Source organism: Suricata suricatta, chromosome 1, assembly GCF_006229205.1.
Source record: "Suricata suricatta isolate VVHF042 chromosome 1, meerkat_22Aug2017_6uvM2_HiC, whole genome shotgun sequence".
Classification (NCBI taxonomy): domain Eukaryota; kingdom Metazoa; phylum Chordata; class Mammalia; order Carnivora; family Herpestidae; genus Suricata; species Suricata suricatta.
Genome location: NC_043700.1, coordinates 162,053,792 through 162,075,198, shown reverse-complemented (window position 1 = coordinate 162,075,198; position 21,407 = coordinate 162,053,792). Strand labels below are relative to the sequence as shown.

Sequence of the window (21,407 nt, the reverse complement as noted above, 5' to 3'; positions counted from 1 at the left end):
GGAGGGCTAACGAAGCCCAGAATGAGGACTCTGCCACAGACCCACTGTCCAACCTCAGCATTCAAGGTACTCATTTCAGTCTAGAGACTCTGTTTTTGGTCTGCAGAATGGGAACAAGGCTGGAAGTCTATGACAATGAACAGCGGCTCTGGAACACTTCTCCACGGTGGCATCCCAGTCTCTTCTCTCCTTCCAGGTCCAACTAAATTTGCCAGTTACCAAATCAAATACAAATGACACTTAGGGAAAATTGATCCAGGAACTCAGAATCAGAGAGGGGGGACTGGTGACAAGCCCTGTCCACCTCCTTGCTGCATTCAAAGCTCTGTTCAACTCACAGTGTGGCCAGATAGTTGCTGGTGCCTCTGGGTTAAGCTGGGGGGGGGGGGGCGCGGGGGGGGGATGGCATGTCTCCTGGTGACAGCTTGCCCTGCAGGAAAGTAATGTGGTCCCTCTGCAGCCCGACTTCATCCATGAGCCACACGGGGGCTGTGGCTGGAAGGCCTGACTCAGGGTGGCAAGGGTTGTGGCCTGCCCTTTACCATCCACGTTGCAGAGCCCCAGGTTAGCGCTGTCTTCGTACCAGGAGAGGCTGGGAGGTTTGTACACAGGCCCCGCGTTCTCGCTGTGTGTGGTTCGGGCCCCTCCCAGGCAGGCTGATTTGTGAATGTGTTGAACTCCAGTGCACTAGGCAGCCTAACCACAGAGCAGTGTTTTGTTTCTGTACCGGATACACCTGTCCCAAAACCAGGGTTCACTCACGCTGCAGGCTCTGGTTTGTTTTACTTTTGAAAAATTGCACCCTCCAGATAAACCAGAGGGTATAATTGTGAGCATTGAGAACCTACAGAGGCTGAAAAGTAATGAAATTGTTTTGCTTTTCTTTTAGGGGCACGGGACCATTGTATAAACTTGTTTTTTTCCATCCAAATGAGCATTCTCCACGTTCCATTGGTCATCATTTCCCAAATCCTACCACCCAGGAGGATTTCAGGAGGATATGTGGATGCAGCCTCAAAAAGCATTGAGTCACAGACTGGGAAAATCAGTCCCATTTTAATTTTTTTCAATCTTTCTCGTTTTGTCAAGAAAAAAAAATCTTCATTTGATGCCAGTTCTTCTTTACCATCCAAACACTTGCTAATCTACCCTTAAAAAAGAACAGCAAGAACAAAATGAGTGCTGACCTCAGATTTTGAGTCTTTAGTTAGATATAGTGTCTTCTTCAATGTTATTATGTGTGTAGCTCAAATTTGATACTATTGTTTCATTTATATTGTGATTATTTTTAGGATTCATTTTTGGCAGGGAGAGCCATTTGCCATTTATTCTTTTTAAAATAAATACCCTCAAGTTTTTCAAGTATTAAAAAAATATGAAGTAAATAATTTCACATGTGCTATTTATTCAATAATCACGTAAGTCAAGGGGGTGGTATGTGGTGATATTTGGATATGAGCGAAATCGAGAAGGAAGACACACATACCTGACATGGGGACAAGGGGGCTTGGGAGTCAGATGAACGAATGTCGGTTTAGATCACTATCTACCTCCACTGGATACATGACCCTGAGCCAGTGATTTAACCTAGTTCCGCATCTGCAAAATCAGGAGAATGGCCGTTCACTACCCACCTTAGGATTTTTGTGAAGACAACGCACATGAGGCTTGCGGGTGTGATGCACGGTCCTACAACATACTTATTATTTTTTCTGGAAGTTTGTACCTCTTATTCCCCTTCACCGGTCCGCGCCTGCCCTCACGTCCCTGCTCCCTTACAGACCATGTAAGCACCGTGCCTGGCACCTAACACAGTGACGTACAACCACTCCTGTAATTGCTGTTGTTATCAGTAGCATTGTGTGTTAGTTCATGTCTGCTTGGAAGCAGATGTCAAAGTGGGATTAGATGTGCATGGGACTTAGGAAGGGGAAAGCCTATGAAGGAGAAAGGACCAGAGAGCAGGGGAACACGGGGGCGGCGGGGGAGAAGTTCTAACACCTGCGACAGGAAAGAGGCTAGAGTTGGAGGAGCCTTGGACAAACCGCCGAGGAGTCTGGGAGCCAATGTCGACCATTGGGGATATCCCCCTTCTGCACTGCGTCATTGGCTGGGAGAAGCTCACGGGAAATGTGGTCTTCATGTGGACATGGTGGCAGGTCCAGAAGGGGTTCCCACCACAGGAGATCTGAGTGGCACGTTCACGGCTGCTGTGCCTATCAGTTCCGTCTTGCATGTGAAAAATGCAACCTGAGTGTTTCCTCCAACTCATGGATGTAGTTAAGTAACTACTTGGTCATTGCAAACCAGAGAGAGATGAAAATTACTTCACACCTAAAAGTGAAATATAGTATTTGAAAGATGAAAGGAATTTATGGCCAATTTATGATTTTCTTGTTTCAATGCCCATCTAACAAGATAAGAAATTATTTACTTTTGAAGTGTTTTTCTTGATCACATTTTTTTTTTTTTTTTACTAAACCTATTTGCCTTTTAGCTCTAATTTTGGGTTTCCAAGGTTTAGCATTTCAGGCAGAGAGTTAAGCACAGTTGATACTTTTATGCAAATTGAATCTAACCCAGGGGCCCAAATGTCAATCTACAGCTATGTTCAGTTCATACAATGTTAAAAATATTTTTGAACCAACATTTTAAAACTGCAGGATATCATATTTTAAAAAATCATTTCTGGTTTCTCTTGAAAACCAGCAGATCTGGAACACTGAGCCTGAATTTCAGCATGATAGTGTTATCTAGGGTGAGGCCGGCTGCCCCTCAAAGTGGGGCTTTCCTGTTTGTCCCACCTGTAGGCTTCACTACCCACATAAAATATGCAGATGTCTTTATACCCAGCAGGCTTCACTTATATATACACCTGCTTGGTCTTTTGGGCAGAGTGGTAACTGCGCCTTAATATCACATGCTACCCTTCTTCTGTAACAGTGATTTAGCTGGACTCATGGTTGCCCATCTAGGACTACATTTCCCAGTCTCCCTTGCAGCTAGCATGGTCATGTGGCTCAGTTCTGGCCAATGGGATGAAAGTGGAATTGATGTTTGGAACTTGCAGACTTCTTTTGAAAGAAAGCAAGATGCCCTCCCTTATTTCTTTTCCTCTTCTTGCCAGCTGGAATGTGGATGTGATGGTGGAGGCCAGAGCAGTCATCTGACACCACAAGATGGAAGTCATATATATTGAGAGTAGCAAAGCAAAAAGATAGGAGAAAACTGGGTGTCCAACACCACAGAACACATAGCAGCTCTGAAAAGCTTAGGTGCAGACTGTTACACCAGAAAAATAAATTTGCATTTTTGTGTCCTCTTTACACAGCAGCCTCAACTGTATCTTAACTAATACATCCCCGTTTGCAATTAAGTCTGGCCAATGGCTTTGTAAGAAGTGAGATATAAAGGAAAAGAAAATAATTTTGCAAATCTTTCCTTGTAAAAGGAATCTATGTGAGCAGCATCAAATCAAATTGCACTGAGAGCCGAGATGAGGTATAAGCATCTCTCTAGGATAAAAGCAACATGGAAAACCCTGCCCCTGTCTTACAGGTCTTGTTTGCTGGTCGTTCCATTTTCTGGTTGTGAACCAGTTTGTGCAAATGGCTCCGTAGGGCCACTGTTCCCCACAGTTACGTGTCTCGGGTCCATAGGCTACTGTGCCACATTCTCATTTCTTTTTCACCTCCACCTTGTCTTTGAAGGCCACACTTGAGCAGGCAGCCCTTTCACCTTTTCTGGGCAGTGGCCTCTGAGCGAAAGAGAAGTAGAAATTTCTCGGTTGATGCTGTTCTAGCTCCCAAGAGGCCAGCAGAGGCTTCCCAGTGCTAAGCGTGAAACCATTGAGGATCCTCCCAGTTTCAAACTGAGCAGGGCCTGCTCCACTATGTGAAGGTAAAGGGCCAGTTAAGAAAACTGATCTATGACCAAAAAAAAGATGTCAGAGCCTCCCCAGAGGCAGGTGCCACAAATGAATGTGGTTGTGTTCACTAGAATGATGAACGAAAACATTGCCTGGAATCTGAGTAATAATCATGCCACACTATTTAGCATAACTTGTGACAAAGAATCCATTAAACTAGGACTGTTTGGGGGAATAGAAGAAAAAACCCCTGCTGTTTAATACCCACTTAATGTGCCATAAACGTTATGTACATTTTCTCATTCCATTGCCTCAAAATCCCTCTGAGGTAGTATTCTAACTGCTGTTTTCCTGAAGCAGATATGTTAAGTAGCTTGACAAAGACCACACAGCTAGGAAGTAAAAGGCCAGGATTTTGACAATCTGGTGATCGATGTTCATTTTGTATCATGCAGCTTCATGGATGCTCAAAGACGGGCCTAATCAGAAGGAGGAGGCAAATGAGATCACAGATAAAACTGCCAGGGATGGAGGTATCTGGGTGAGAAAGGTAGTCCATAATGGATACAAGAAAGCAAGAAAAGAAAGTGGAGAAGACTGGACACCTGCCTCGGATCGTCCTAAGGGCCCCCTGCAGCTTACAGCACATATCAAGATGAGCACAACTCCCTGGTCCCTGAGGGAGAGGGGATTGCAGAAGAGGCCGCTGGCATATGTGTATGAGGAGGGCTGACCTGGCAGCAAGGTGAGATAAATCTGAAGAATAAATTTTACTACGTTTCTTAGCTTGCTGAGTGATTAGTTGGTATGATACGGAGCGGAGAAGAAATTATAACTTAATAGTTAGCCAGACAGTAGTTAGTGTTTCTGCTTATTTATATGTGTGTGCTCTTCCCCTTCCTGGCAAATTCTTTCATTCTGCCATATGTACCCAGGTTATTCTTTAGATAGATAGCCTCTGTGTCCATTCATACTGCAAGATCAAAGGGAAAATTATTCCCAAAGCACTGTTCTGGGACACTGAATGTCATCAGACATCAAACAAAATTGTACCAACTTTTCTTTTCTTTTTTTTTTTTTTATTGTCACTTAACTTCCACCTCCTCAGAGAGGCAGATCATCTATATTTTCATTTAGAGGTAAGATATTTTCTAACAGCATCAATGAAATCACATTCAAAGTCAATGATGACCAGCTTTTTAGACAGAAGACACATGTGAGTTCTGTTTGGCACAAAGTGACTACTAACAACTTTTTTTATGTATTTCTCCCTCCTTCAGCCATTGACGAATGTCTGATAGCTCCAAACTCCCTCAACATTAAGCCAATTAGACAGACAAAATCCTCAGAAATAGAGAGGTTGTTTGAGATGTAGCTGTTTACGTATTATCGGGGGTGGGGGGTGGCGGGGAGGGACAGGCTAGCGTCTCTGATATCTACACTTAGGCTCTAATAAGAATGACGTTCTCTCCCTTTGGTCCATCAAGCTCCTTCTACAGAATGAGTCTGTTGATTGAATACCATCTTCCAGAAGGATCAGGATAGGATATGACATAGAAACCTTGATGAGACAAATGAACGAAGCTCCAAGGCTATCTGTAGTTCGGTGTAAGAGCCGAGAGAGGTTGGGACGGGACTCACAAGAGCTGTGAGGGATGGGAATATTCCTGAGAGGGACAGGGACGTCTGGTTTTAGGAGCCTTTTGGTGATTTCATCACACACAAGCTTTCCAGAGCGGGTATGTGACTCCATGATCTTGAGGGCCCAGTGTCATCCCATCTTTTTTTTCCCTCTGCTATTTTCAATAATTAGCTTCCATCTTGTGAGGTCAGGTGGTAGGTAAAGAGTAGGCAAAGGCTGCCTTCACTCACCAGAGGTGGTGATAGGTGGCTTTGTTAACGAGAACATGGATGCCCGTTATATTTGGGGTCAGAAAGGAAGACAAAAAGATGTGATGAGGTACGAGTGGAAAACGGTGCTCCATGGCTCTGACCATGGCCTGGTTTGGAGAAAGTGAAACTGATTTGGGCAAAGTCACTTCCTGCCTGTCCTCTCTGTTCTGTCTGTGGGGCCCTGGGGCAAAAGGTCATGCATATTGGGCTAGCATACTAAGGAAAGAGGAAACAATGTCTGAGAGACTGTGGGGTCAAGGATATTTCAAAATTCAACAATTTTTTTCTGCTTTAGGAATTGCTCTTTCAGCTCATCCTTTCTTTCTTTCTTCCTTTCTTCCTTTTGCTTTCTTTTTCTTTCTATCCTCCCTCTTTTTCTTTCTTTCTTCCTTCTTGTCTTTCTTTCTTTCGCTTTCTTTTTCTTTCTTTCCTCCCTCCCTCTTTTTCTTTTTTTCTTTCTTCCTTCTTGTCTTCCTTTCTTTCTTCTTTCCTTTCTTTCTTTCTCCCTCCCTGTGAAGTTTCCAAGAAGAAAAGGCAATATTTGCTGAGTGCTGCAATTTACTTCAAGCTAACTGGGTTCTGAACATGAAGGCCATTTTTACTTTCACAGAAATTTAAAATAATAACAACGATAGTAGTATGTTTTAATACCAAGTGGGTCCCCACTTAATGCTATGATAACCCTGAGACCCCGACTTCTCCTCTCTTATCAGAGAAGATAAATCGCTTGCCCAAGGCCATACCGCCGGTCAGTGGCAGAGTCTAGGGACCTGTCCTCGATCACACCGGTCACCATCATTCTCGGGTATGAACAGCCACTTTAGATAATTCTCAGGTATGAGCCGTGCTCATTGTGACCAGGACACGCTCCACAGCCTCCGCAGATGCGTTGTGAGACTCCTCCACAGATTTTAGTTCTTCCCTGCCAGTGCGTCCAGAATTATAAACAGCTCAATTTCTTTATCATCATTTTAGAAATGATAAAAAAAATTCCAAAGGACATTTTATTCCTGATGAAGAGTTGGCAGTCTTTATTTATGAGGGATGCATTCTGGACTGTTCTGTCTTGGTCAATGAGAAGGAGTCTTTCATAGAACTGAAGGCAAAGAAGAAATGGAGGGGGAGTGAAGGAGAGCTGAAGGGAGGATTTCAGGGGGTGTCTTCACTCTTCTTCCTCCTCTTCTTCAGCTTAGGAGGTCTCTGCCTCTCTTCTCCTGGGAGGAAGCAAGGGCTTTAGTCTTTTAAATCAAACAGATTTTGGCTCAAATCCCAGCTCTGATGAGAACTCTTGAGGAAGCTATTTAATCTCACTGAGCCTCAGTTTCTTCATCTGTAAAATGGAGATAATATTATTACTCTCTTTGTTAGGTCACTGGGGGGGGGGTTGACGAAATAATGCAGTGTTTCTTCAACCATACCACCGGTGGCAACAAGAGAATTTTATGGTGATCAGACATTTTTAATGTAATAATTATACCACACCAAACCTATTATTTCACAGGTCTTATAGCTTAGTGCAAGGCTAAGTTAAAAAAAAAAAAGCAAACCAATGTAAAGTCTATTTTGATAAAATGTTGAATGTGTGGTGTAGAGCTGGAAAAAGGGGTAGAGGGAAGGAACCATTATTGCCAGGGGGCCCTGAACTGATGATTATGAAAGCTGCTGACTCAGCCTCCTCTGCTCAGGGACAAGACTCCTTTCCCCCTCCTCCTGGTAAGGAGGGCCACTCTGGACAAAGAAGCAGAGAGACCCCGGTTGGATGGGCAAGCTGGGTTCCCCTGGGGACCCTGAGCCAGCTGCCCTGTGGAGAGACCCTGGAATTTCACCACCCACTGCTGCCCTCTGGTGGTCATGTGCTGTCCCAGCATCCCAAAGAAGTCCAAGTAGACCCACAGCGATTTAGCACCCAACCCCTATTTGCCTCCCTTCTGGCACCCTTTTCACCTCTTCGTTGTCCTGCCTCCTGCATGCCCCCCCATCTGTCCCACATGGCCTACCTTCCCCAAGTGCTCCTTCCTCCTGAAGCCTAGACACCACAACACCTGTTTCCCAAACTCCTTATGAATCCGTGGAGGATGTTCTGATTCTCAAAACTGAACCGCTGAGCTTAGCTTTCCCAGGTAACTTTTATTTTAAAGGAAGAACTGGCTTAAAAACCAAATGAAGTCAAATCAGCAGAGAGTGGCTATATTTTATGATGACATCTTTCCTTGGCTCCCACCTTTCTCTATGAAATAGATGCTTCTCTTTAAGTAGGCACTAGGTCCAAAAAACAAAATCCTTTTCTTTCTTTTTAGGAAATTCTGCAAGAAGCTTTCAAAATAGTTTTTTGGCTGGCGTTAGAGCTACACATTATTTTTCTTGAGTCTGAAATTCCCCAAATAGTAGTAGTTTTTTAAAAGATAAAAAAAAATTATCTCGTTTAAACAGAGGCTGGTATGCTGGCGTCTGGATCACCTGATCCTTCTCTCTTGTTCCATCTTTCCTCAGCATGGAGCTTCTGCCTTGTTGGCTGCTCCAGCTCCAGACCTTGGGTCTGCATTCCAGTCATTGGTCTGGAGGAAAGTGTACACTTTCATCCTTTAAAGTACTCACTACTTTCTTTTATATCCTGCTGACCAGGACTCAGACATGGGTTCATTGTAGGGCATACAAGGAACTGTAACTTTTTTTTCCTGAGCATCCCTGTGCCCTGCTAACCTTTGGCATTGTATTACTGAAGAATGGGAGAATGGATTCTGGACACAATTAGAATCTCCTCCACAAGACTATTGCTGGGGTTGTGAGAAGTACTCAGACTCAAGTAGGATTAGATCCCAGGACTAAAGTCAGCCTCGTCTATATTTCTTCTGCCATCATGAAATGCCACTGGTGTAAGTGTTAATACTTTAGACCTGCAGTCAGGATATTGATGTTCTAGTTTTAGCTCCACTGCAGGCCAAGGTCATGGTTGTGAGAGAGAAGTCTAATGTTCCAGGGCCTCAGTTTCTCTAAAATAGGTTAGTTAATTTGATCTTCAGGGTCCCTTCCTGCTCTAACATTATGACTTCTTACAATGCTCTAAGCAAGAAGTTAAATAGAAAATGAACATATCGTTTTTGCTTTCCATCGTGACCACTAAATGCTATAGGTAAGCAAGAATAGATAACCAATTGCTGGCCCTAACTGTCCTTTTAACCTTGTCGTCCTTCAGCAGGACCCCGCCATGCAGGAATGGGTGAGAAATGCAGTTGTGCACTGGGAGATCCACCTCATTTTCCCATCGCACTCTGGAAGCCGAAGGGCTAAAGCAACAGACAAGGAAGCTTGTGGTTGTAAAGTCTCTATTTACATCCGGTGGTAGAGGCTGCAATTGCCCATCTCAAACTGTCAGCATAGGAAGCATCTGCAGCCAATTGATAAAGAGGGTATCTGCTGTGAGCACGCTAATCTCGAGGAAGTGGGGATCCCAAAACCACCTGGATTAGCCGCAGACCAGAAAGGAACCTTTTAGAGTTCCTTTCAGTTGCTAAGACACCCGCTGTTTGAAAAACACCTCCTACTCCATTCCGAGGTAGAAACGCATAAGTCACCATTGCTTAATTTCCTTAGACATAGCCAATGAACGCTAGCATCTGGGCCTTCCTAAGTGGCTAGTCTGCCAGCAGAGACACTGCCTTGTCTGCTTCTTGGAGCCACATAGCAAACAGTTTGCTGGTTAATCACAGGCTATGAGCTATTACCTGTCTAGCTCTATGTGACACAGTGGATGAGCTGCATGGTGGCAGGAAGAGACAAAACTGGACATCCAACCAGGAAATGTGAGGCAGTGGTCCACATGCCTATCAGGCCCTCAGCCCTGGCTGAGCATTGCTTCTGACTTGAGAAAGCGCTCCCTCCCTGCCCTCCCCCCCAGCCCCCGGAGGTTGGCAGAGGCAGTGAATGAGAACGGGCACTCTTGGGTGTGGCATCTGGGACAACATCTTCCTTTTTGCTAGGATGACTCCTTGGGGTCAGGAAGACCAAGCCTGGAATCAAAGGGGAAAGGATCTAGAAAGTTCTAGAGCCAGGCAGAGTTCATCTGAAATTCCAATGAAAAGTATCTGGCTTTCGCTGAATGACTGTGATTTCCTTCCTGGAGCTGGCTGACGTTTGATCTCCGTCTACTGACTAGTGGCTTAGATCCTTTCTGTCAGCTTTACTGACCTCCCACTTTGGTGTGAGTCCTCCAACATGCCTCTTTTTTGAATGCTATGTAACTGACACTGATAACGAATATTTTTTGAGTTCTCACTTGGGGCTAGGCACTGTCCTAACATGAATTTTCTTATTTAATCTTACAACTACTGTTATCCCCACTTTATAGATAAGGTGACTGAAGCACAGAGAGTTTAAATAACTGGCTCAAGGCCACACAGCCAGTTCCCAGCATAGCTAAGACTCTGGCCCAGTGCCATCTGGCTCTGGAGTCCATGCTTCTAACCATGCTGCTTCTTTATTCAATAAATATCTGTTAAGCACCTACAATGTACAGATACCGTGCTTGGTGCTACGTTTAATCCTGGCCTGGACGCGTAGTTTTCCCACTCTGACCAGGACTAGAGTGGATGTGCAACTTGCACACCAGCTGAGTAGATCCAAAGTCTTGATCAGGGACATTTTCATTTTGGACAGAGTGCAGGACCAGGGCGGGTCTGTGCCACTGCTGGTTGTGCTGTGATCTGTTCTGATGGGCCTCCTTGTCCTCCTGGTTGAAATTACTTTTAATACCGCCCTTGCCCGCGCAGTGTTTTTAAAACAATGAACTTGAATGCTTGAGTTGGTCATGAGGCACCGCTGCTGTGGTCCTCACTCTTCCCTTTTGCCTTGTTATTTGCCTCTTCACTCATTTTGGCTACTACCTTCCATCTGAGATCATAACTCCTGCCCCGTCCCTTTTGCATCCCAAGCCAGGCCCTGCACTGGCTCCCTGGTTCCCTGACGGCTAGGTGGAAAGACTCCGAGCGGGCCTGGGGAAGCCATGTAGAGCCTGGGAAGGTGAGGTCAGATGGGCAGGGAGTCAGTCCTGACGGTATCGAAGTGATGGTTAACGTTATTAAATGCTATCGCTACGTCATGGGGTACGGTGCCTATTGGTGAGTTTGTTCACTCCTTCGTATAATAAGGAAAACAAGTCAGAGGGGAGGAGAGGCGCAAGGGGAAAGCACAAGCATATGAACAAGGAGCAGTCATTGAGGGAACGAGAGGCCGTCTGTCTGCCCGGAGCCCTTTGGTCTGCCTGCGGGTCCTTTTCTTCCTTCTAGTCTAGCTCACTTGCTACTTGCTTCGAAACTCCCAGAAAGGTTACATCTTCTTTCTTACAGCACATCTATTTACTATATTTTAACAACAGCCAACACCTACTGAGAGCTCACTGTGCACCAACACTGGTTTGAGCACTTTACTACAGCGGTGCCACGAGACAGACGTATCACAATGGTGCGCAGTGTACAGATGGGGAAACTGAAGCGCAGGCATGTTAGGTCACTTGCCAAAGTCAGACAGTCGTGAGGGGGAGAACTGAGTTTCACTGCAGCCCCTGTGGCTGGGAGTCCGTGCTCTCACCACTGTGCCACCCTGCCTTTCTTGGCTTCGTCTGCTCAGACATCAGTCTCTTGGACTGGCCTGCGTGCTTCTGGAGCTCGGTCTTCCTTGAGTCTCCATGCCCAGTGCATAGTGCCTGCCCCTCTGGAGGGTTCAGTAATGAAGCCAGCACAGACCTAAGCACCATGTTATCTGTAACAGAGACTTTTCATTCAGAGATTTTCAGGGTGACTCTTGCCTTGTATCTTAGGACTGTGTTGGGCACCATGCTCTTTCTTGGAGGGAGAGCTCTAAAAACCACGGCTAGAAATGGGCTCTTCATTTGGAGAGGTTGCATGGCTAGAGCTTAGAGCAGTTACAGACTTCCCCCATTGTCTGAAAGTACAGGGTTTCTATGAAACCTTTCATAAGCCGAAATAGCGTAAAGCAAAGAAGCAATTACCACGTATTTATATGGAGAGATTCTGAGTGTTTCCCAGACTCAAAAAATAACCTTTCATAGGCTTTTCTGATACCTTAGGGACACATCTTGCTAACAAATGCACGGATGTTGGTGACACAGTTCAAAGCTACGGTGGCTTGATGCTGAGATGCTGACTGAGTGTGGTTCTCGGGGAAGGAGGTCAGGGCGCCTCCCTGCCTCGCGCTGCCTCTGCACCGGCTTGCTGGCACACAAGCGCTGAATGCTATTTTTGCTTTTCGCCTTTTCTCCCAAAAGCAAAAATTCTTTTGGGTTTCTTTCCATTAGTGAAAACAGGTACTAACAGAGGTCCTTTGTAAAAGCCAAGTGGCATAATGTGAACTTTCAAAAAGGAGGGGGTATCTGTATGTGATCTCATTTTAAAAGGGATGCATCAGGGGCACCTGGGTGGCTCAGTCTGTTAAGTGTCCGACTTCAGCTCAGGTTATGATCTCATGACTCGGGAGTTCAAGCCCCACCTGTGGCTCTGTGCTGACAGGTCAGAGCCTGGGGTCTGCTTTGGATTCTGTGTCTTTTTCTCTGCCCCTCCTCCACTTGCTCTCTGCCTCTTTCTCTCTCAAAAATAAATAAACGTTTAAAAAAAAAGTGCATAGGGACCAATGTAAGGCAGCTTCCAGTGGGTAAATCAGGGATGGTCTGAACATCAAAATAATTTAATATAACCATGGGTTATATAGCATTGAAAAATTGCAATTCACTCATCCATACTGAGAAGAAATAGAGACGGGGCGGGAGCGGGGACGGGCTCTTGCTTACAGTGGAATGCCGTGCACTGGCTGATCATGTGCAGGCTGTGCTGGAGATTGAAGGTTACCAGTTACAAAGCTCTACTAAGAGGTGGGCCCAGGCAGGAATCATTGATGGCTGCTAAATCTAAGTGGAGTTTTGATGAGGAACAGGATATTTGCATGGTCTTAAAGTGCCTACTCAAAGATTCCGTATTGCAAGGGAAAAGTAACTGCATAGTGGAGAAGTCAGATCACACCTGACTGTGTGATTAAACATGTATGCCGCCAGTAAGGGGCAGATGGATTTGTCTGCTCCCAGATGTGATCCTGAGAAGGACACAGCATCTCTGTAATATTCGGCTCAGGAATTCATAACCCGAGTTTAATGGTGAGGAAACGGCCAAAGCCCCAAATGAGAAAATTCTTTGAAAAACAGGAAAGAGAGTGGGGGAGAGTGAGGGACACAGATCAAGGGAGACTACTGAATACTGAAAACGAACCATGGACTGAAGGGGGAGGGGGAGAGAGGGAGGGGGTGATGGTCATGGTGGGAGCACTTGTGGGGAGAAGCACTGGGTGTTATATGGAAACTAATTTGACAATAAACTATTAAAAAAAAGAAAAACAAGAGAGGGAACTAGTATTCATCAAAAACGTGGTTGTCATAAAAGACGAAGAAAGACTAGGTAAAATGTGCCACATTAAAGGAGACTAATCAGTCAAATATCCTACTTGACCCTGATCTCAGCCTGGCTCCTGTTCTAAAGAAAACAGAGTCTTATACAGAACATCAGTGGGTCAGCTAATAAACCAGAGAGATGGATGGTAGGTTAGATATAATTACTTTACCAATGTTGTACTTACTAAGGTTGGTAACTGCACTATGGTTATGCAAGATAATCTACTAAAAATACACACTGAAGTGTTTAGGAGTAAATGGCCTACGATGTATGCCCTTTAGATGGGTAGATAGATGGACAGACAGATAAACAGATGAGCAAAGTAGTAACTATAGAAGAATATGGGATAAGGGAATAGTATTCTTTGTACTGTTCTTTGCTTTTCTGTAAGCTTGACATTTAAAAAAGCGCATTTATTTATTTATATTTAAACTTTATTTACTTTGAGAAAGAGAGACAGCAAAGGAGGGACAGAGAACGAGAGAGAGAGAGAGAGAGAGAGAGAGAGAGAGAGAGAGAGAGAATCCCAAACAGGCTCCATGCTGTCCGTGCAGAGCCAAGCGTGGGGCTCAAACTTACCAACTGTGAGATCATGACCTGAGTCAAAATCTAGAGTCAGATGCTACCCAACTGAGCCACCCAGGTGCCCCCTCCTCCCCGAAAAGAAAAAAACTTTTAAAAGGCTAATACATGTTGCTGTGAGGCAGAGATTGTGGAGGGGAAAGGGTAGACATAGGGCAAATGGTTAGGGTGTCATTGCAATAACTGTAGGTAAGAGAAGACAGTGGCTTTGACAGGACAGTGAGTGGAGAAGGGGCAGGAAGTGCCCTGGTTCTGGATACGCCCTGAAGGTAGAGCTAAGGGATTTGCTAGTGAGTTTCTCGTGGAGTTGAGAGAAGGAAAGGAAGCCCGAGGAAAGACAAGGATTCTGGCCTGACCAATTGAGGGGAATGGAGTTGTGAACAAGTGAACCCTGGAAGATGAGGGAAAGAGCAGGTTTGAAATGGAAGATTAAGAGTCTGGTTTTGGACATGTGCCTAGTTAAGTGGATTTATGGAATATATGATCTAATTATAGGAAAGCTAAAGTTTATAAAATGGATAACTAGCCTTAAAAGATTCTTCCAAAGTACCCATGAATCAAAGATAAAGTTAATAATGTGAGCATAAAGTGAATTTTCAAAATAAGTTTGCATTTTGGGGGGGCAGGACTCTGAGTGGGGCCAGCAATGACAACCCTTAAAATTAACTTTTGAGTGGTGCGGGGGCAGGGCGGTGTCAATGGGTGATGGGCATTAACGAGGGCACTTGTTGGGATGAGCACTGGGTGTTGTATGTAAGTGATGAATCACTGAGTTCTACTCCTGAAGCCAAGACAACACTATATGTTGACTAACTTGAGAAAAAAAGAAAACAGAAAAAAGAAAGAAAATCTTATCTTTAATGCTCAAAAAATAAAGTCAACTATTGATTATAAGCTGAACTTAGAATCAGACCCTAGAATAACTATAATTCAATATGTTAAACCAATAGTTTAAGATATTTTAAATATAACCAAGCAATCACATTGCTCTTATCAAAAAGAATAAAATTATTTTATTATATATTTTAATATAATTCATTACTAGGTAAATTAATGTTGTCTATTTCATCTTTAATTCAACCCATTAAATGTCTATTTTTAGTGTGTGTTCTATCATGTAAATAATATATTCATAAGTAGTATATGTTTATAACTTATAAATAAACATACACAAATGACTGTGGGGGAGTCCATGCTCAAAAAACCAACAGGTGTGCAGATCAGAAAAGTTTGGAGATGTAAAAATATAAAAGCAAAAATAAACAGGGGACTACTTCAAACTATAAAGGTCCTGCATGGCAAAGGAGACCGTTAGCAAAATTAAAAGGAAACTATGGGATGGGAGAAAATATTTGCAAGCCACAAACCTGATAAGGGTTAATATCTAAAATGTAAAAGTAATTCATACAGCAGAAACCAAATAACCCAATAAAAAATGGGCAAAGAATCTGAATAGACATTTTTCCAAAGAAGACATACAAATGGCCCACAGGTACACGAGAAGGCACTTGCTGTCATTAGTCATCAGAGAAATGCAAATGAAGACCTCACAGAGATATTCCTTCATGCCTGTTAGGAGAGTTATTATAAAAAAGACAAGAGACGACAGATGTTGGCGAGGATGTGGAGAAAGGGGAACCTTCTTCCACTGTTGGTGGGACTGCAAACTGGCACGGCCGCTGTGGAAAGCAGTGTGCAGGTTCCTCAAGAAATTAAAAATAGAATAACCATACATGGATCCAGCAATCCGACTTCTGAGCTTTTATCCAAAGGAAATAAACTCATTATCTTGAAGGGATATCAGGATTCCCATGGTCATTGCTGTGTGGTGTTCAAATAGTCAAGTCATGGAAACAACCTAATTGTCTGTTGATGGATGAGTGGAGAAAGAAAATGTGATGTATATATAATATCATATTTAAACATATACAATATAAGTATAATACATATTATATATTAATTGCATGCATTCTCTATAATAATTGAATGATATTATTTGGCCTTAAAAAATAAGGAAGTCTTGCCATTTGCATATTTACATGGATGAATGTGGAAGGCATTATGCCTTCCATGAAATACTGCATGGAATCACTTGCACAGAGAATCTAAAAGTAAAAAAATAAATTAAGAATGTTGAACTCATAGAACAGAGGTGGGATAGTGGTTCCTTGGGTCTGGGGGGAGGATTAGTAAAAGGATACAAACTTTTGGTTTGGAAACAACAATAACAACAAAAACAATGGAACAAAAAACAAAGGAAAAATGTGGAGACCTCAATAGACTCTAACAGTCTTCCAACCGTAAAGCCTCAATCTATGCTACCATCTGCTCCCTCTTCCAGCAAAGGTGCCGTGTGGTTGGAGCAGTGTGATGTCAGACGCACTGCCAGGACCCAGCTCACTGAAAGTGTATCGAGTGCAGTCACAAGTCCTGTTCGTGCCACACACGTGACAGCATGCCATCTAGTAGAATAGTGTGCAATTCTAAAAAGAATAGCTCAATTTGAATTGATGAAGAAAGATGCCCAAAATGTGATAAATGAAAAAAAGAGTGGTAAAACACTGTGTAGTGTCAAAAAACCAAACATATATATGTGCCTTTATAGTCATAGAAAACTTCTGGTAGCAGTGGCTACCTCCAGGAAGTGGTACTAGTTAGAAGAACCCTCTTTCACTTTTAATTTCAATTTACTTATGAATTTTTTTTTATTTTAGAGAGAGCATGAGTCGGGGAGAGAGGCAGAGGGAGAGACAGAGAGAATCCCAAGCAGGTTCCATGCTGTTAGTGTGGAGCTCGATGTGGGATATGATCCCAGGATTGTGGGATGACCTGAGCCAAATCAAGAGTCAGATGTTTAACCGAATGAGCCACCCAGGCATCCTGCAATTTACTTTTTAATGTATTTCTTAAATTTAAAAATATATTACAAACATGCATTAGTTCAGTTTTTAAGGGTTTCTGAGAATTTCAGGCTTTTAAAATTCCTATTATGGTTTTATTATTAGGAAATAACAGAGTGCTGGGGCGCCTGGGTGGGTTAAGTTGGTTAAGCGGCCGATTTCGGTTCAGGTCATGATCCCATAGTTGGTGGTTCGAGCCCCGTATTGGGCTCTGTGCTGACCGCTCAGAGCTTGGAGCCTGCTTCTGATTCTGTGTCTCCTTCTCTCTCTGACCCTCCCCCTCTCATATTCTGTCTTTCTCTCTCTCTCTCTCAAAAATAAATAAACGTTAAAAAAAAGAAAAAGAAAACACAGAGTGCTTTGTACTAAGACAACCATGACAACATTGATTAAAATGGTGTAAGACTGAAAAAAAAATGGCATAAGATTGGAAATAATCTAAATGTCTAACATTAAGGGAATGGTTAAGTAAATAATGGAAAATTGACTGTAATATAATGTGGTATTAAAAAAAAATCAATATTCTGAAAATTTTAGCCAGATGGGGAATGCTGACAGTATACTAAGTGAGAAAAGCAAGATCTATGTAAATTCAGTGTTAATATCAACAATGTTAAAAATACATAGAAAAAAAAAAAGCCTGGAAGAAAATATCCCCAAATGATAACAGTGGGTGCCTCTGACAGTGGGATTACGGGAGATTTTTCTCTTTCTGGACCTGTGTATTTTCATCTTCTTTTCCATTTTTGTGCAACGAGCATGCATCGTTTTGCAATGTGAAAGAAAAAGAAAGTAAAATACTGAGAAAACCATTACATGCATTCCTGGCATGAGTCAGGAGCTGAATTTTCATGTTTAAATTAGTTTCAGAAACACAGGAGCGGTTTCCAGGCAACCTGCTTGGGAAATCATGCTCCTTTCCATTGTTGCTGGAGCGTGTGTGAGGGTCTCAGAGAAAATGTAATAGATGAATCTTTCTGAAAGCAGATTCCTGCTAAGGAAAAACAACTTTTGCCACTCCGTTTTGGTCACAGAAACTTGAGTTATCGTGACCCCAGAGACACATAGTTATCATAACCCGAGAGACATAGGGACCTGAATTTCGTGGGGTTTTTGTGGGGTGGGGGTGTGAGTGTGTATGTGTTTTGGCAAATGAGTGATTGATTTTAATGAGGATTGCCATAAGTGGGTACAATAGCTATTCAAGTCTGCCTGCGGTGTTAGAAATGGGTAGGGGGCGAGGCGGAGTCAGGAGGCCCAGGAACCCAAACTAATAACCCCAGGTTGATGGTGTTCCTGAGAATCCAGGGCTGTGAACTCAGACAGTGGCAAGGCTTTACAAGACGGATTGCAGCCCAGGATGTGAAAAGATTGCCTCTCATCATGTGAACCATTTACTATCATTATAGACAATCCTGCTGAGCCAAAGGGCTTTAATCAGGAGGAAACACTGAAAAATGGAATCAGAGCTAAGAAACCCTTGGCCTAGCCTGATGGCTTGTGGAGGATGGGATGAGGTAAGAATGTTTTTTAGCCTCAAGGGAGCCATGTTCTTTACTGAGAGTTTGCAGAAGGTGCAGAAGGTGTTGTTTTCAGCTCACAGTGTATGTTTTGTAGACCCTGACTACATTTTCCCCCAAGAATGACAGGGATTTTGCCTGATAGAGTCTGAGCTCAGCTTCTTGTTCCTACGCCCCCTAGTGGCTTTCTTTTGCTATTCAACAAATCATATGAGTAAGTAAATAGCAGGGATTTTGAATAATGGTATCATTTGCCTAAGGGTTACTGCCTTTGACCTTGGCAACTCCCAGACTTTGTCAAAGCACTAAAGGGGTGACTGCAAATCAGGAGCTCTGGCCTCAAGGAGGAAAGACGCATTTCCTGAAGAAAGTGGGACAGGAAGGCAGGAATCTTTCAAAATGGGTGGCAATTAGCTTATTCTGTCTCCACACTTTTTTTTTCTTGTCTCCACACTTCTGAACCCACATCCTGCATTCCACTTAGTAATAGTCCACTGGGTCTCCTCACCCTTCCTTTAGAGTGGCAGACACCTGGAGGCTAAAGGAAGAGGGGGACTAATATTTACTGACCCCCTTCTCACATGGTAGCTTTTGAGGGCAAAACACTTCTCTTTTCATGTTTGTTTGCAGGGCTTAGCACATATGTTTGTGCTAAATGTTTGCGGTCTTGAATGCTATATGGAGTCCATGAGAAAACTGAGGTGCAGAGAGTTTAAGAAACGCTTGAGATTTCTAGCTAATAAATGGCAAAACAGAAACTCAAACCCCAAGCTCAAAGAATCTACTCCTCTCTTTCTACCAAAATGGCCCCCACTCCCACCCCCAGCCCCCTGGCTTATTGATCCAACCTGTCAGGCGAGAGCTGTGTGTCTCTGTGTCCTTGAGTCAGTGCACCCTGGGGGCCAACGGCTTCTCCCTTCTCTGAACCTCTCCTTGGGCAGTGAGTCACCCCTTTGAGGCATATTCTTCTTGTATTACTTGTTTAACTCCTATTTATTTATTTATGATTCAGCTTTTCTTAGAAGTTTGTCTTTTTTCTCTGTAAGCACCTTAAAGGAAGGGGCAATGTATTAATTCTTCCATAACCTCTCTGCCCAGCATCTAGTAAATATTTGCAATTTAAGTAGCAGGGTTCTGGTTTGAACTTCCTTCCCAAGGGCCTGTTTGTGTTAGGAGAGTGGCAAAAATTTTTAATTTTTGTCTAAAAATATTCCTTTTCATCAAAAATAATTAATCCCCCCCCGTCATTTGACTGGAATCTGTTGGCTCCCAGGCCAAACACAGCGCAGTCCTTCCGAAGCAAGAGTTCTGCGCTGACAAGCCGGAACACTGATGGAGCAGGGAACAAGGAGCCGGCTTCTCTGCAGGTACATTTGTATCCGGGTTTCTTCTTCCTCTTAAGGCTGCTCTGCAGCGAGCCAGGCTGGCCCAGGGACAGGCAGAGTAAGGTTAAGACCCAAAGCACTCAGGTCCCGCCATGCCATGCTTTCCTAGAGGACACCGGGCAGTGCCACTCCTCAAGGGAGGCTGACCAAGGCTGCCTGGGGAAGCCTGGTGTGGGAAGAGGAGAGCTGGCAGGCTCTTGCTCTTGCAACAACAATAATGTATTTCATGAGCATTTATTGGGCACCTCTTGTGTGCCAGGCACTGGGGATAACAAGACAAATAGAGCATTTGGGAGGCATTCAGCCTGGTTGGGGGAACAACCTTGTAAGCAATTAAACAGTAGGACAGGTATTATAATAGAGGCATGTCTGAGAAACCTCAAGAACACGGAGGAGGAAGTACAGAATTCTGCCCGGAGAGGCTGGAAAAAAGCTTAATTGATTAGGCAACTCTCGAAATGAGTCTTCAAAGAGAAGCAATTGTGCAGCGGTTGGGCAAGCAGGATGAACGCTCCAGCCCCAGGGAATGACGAGTCCGCAGCACTGCGGCAGGAAGGAGAGCTGCAGATCCTTCCTAGCACTAAAGCTGGGGGGGAAGGTGGGGCTGAGAAAATGAAGGGCCTCCTACGCTGTGTCCTAGGGTGGAGCTCTGGCCTATGAATGACAGAGGAACACGGAAGGACTTCAAATGGGGAGCGGTGGTGTGTGTCATGGTCAGATCTCAAAAGGTCTACTAATAATGATGTGAAGGAGGGACTAGAAGAAGAGGCTGAAGTAGGGGGACCAGCCCTGAGGTGAGGTGATTTGGAGAAGTCCAGGCCACACAACCTTGTCATGTGTCTGGGGAGATGAGAAGGGCAGTATGTCCTTAGGAGATGGGACCGACGAAACCTGGTGACAGATGGGATATGGTGGCTTTTTTTTTTTTTTTGAGAGACAGCAAGAGACAGTGAGAGCAGGAGAGGGTCAGAGAGACAGGGAGATACAGAATCTGAAGCAGGTTCCAGGTTCTGAAGCTGTCAGCACAGAGCCTCAAACCTACGGGCCTCGACACGGGCCTCGAACCCACGAACCATGAGATCATGACCTGAGCTGAAGCCGGACACTTAACCGATTGAGCCACCTACGTGCCCCAGGATATGGTAGTCTGTGAGGGGAGTCTAGGCCAACTCACAGGTTAGGCATGGAGAGATGGGAATGGTGGCTCCGAGCACCAAAATCAGGAACCCGTGCGAGGGATGGGGAAGGAGGTCAGGGGAGCAGATGAGTTGAATTTTGACCATGTCTACCGTGCATGTGGGATATCCGAGCAGAGCTAGCTGGTATCTGAGCTCAATGAAGATGTTGGTTTTCATGGAGGAAGGCTGGATCAGGCCTCTCTCTCTGTAGACATTCAACAAACATTGTTTTGAGTAGCTAATTAATGATTACAGGGCACTGGGAAAACAGAATGATGTTGCAATGTAAATGTGGATGCTCTTACAGTAATGGACTGATGGTTGCAGAAAAGCTCAAGCTAAATAACACTAATTTTTTCCTGCTATAAATAAACCTTCTTCTGCAGTTGGGGTTTTCAATTACACTGCGAAGAGAAACGCAGCAGTGGAAATGAGGAAGGGGGGCATATGGAAGGCATATCATGCCTGCAGAGTGAGAATGTTAGCAAGTTCCGGCCAAAACGTGTAAGGTAATAACCTTACCTGGTGGGAAAGAGATGAGAGGCTAATGTCCTTGGTTCAAGTACTAATTGGAGTTCAAGTAACTAGTTGGGTGTCTGTAATGCTAATCGGTGTGCAGTACATGTTTTC

General features: G+C 44.1%; 1 protein-coding gene and 1 long non-coding RNA gene across 2 annotated transcripts in view; both read left to right on the top strand.

The window, feature by feature from the left end:
* The window catches only part of RHOH (ras homolog family member H), a 79,692-nt gene extending 78,304 nt beyond the window's left edge, over positions 1–1,388 (top strand). The window contains exon 6 of the transcript XR_003911696.1: positions 890–1,388. The gene's annotated coding sequence lies outside the window, so the exon portion shown is untranslated. The remainder of the gene's footprint in view (positions 1–889) is intronic.
* Positions 1,389–3,849: 2,461 nt separating this feature from the next.
* LOC115298311 lies at positions 3,850–19,575 on the top strand. The gene is made up of 4 exons (XR_003911705.1): positions 3,850–3,900; positions 4,324–4,613; positions 18,104–18,211; positions 19,488–19,575. It is a non-coding gene; the product is annotated as an uncharacterized LOC115298311 (long non-coding RNA).
* The last annotated feature ends 1,832 nt before the right edge of the window (positions 19,576–21,407 follow it).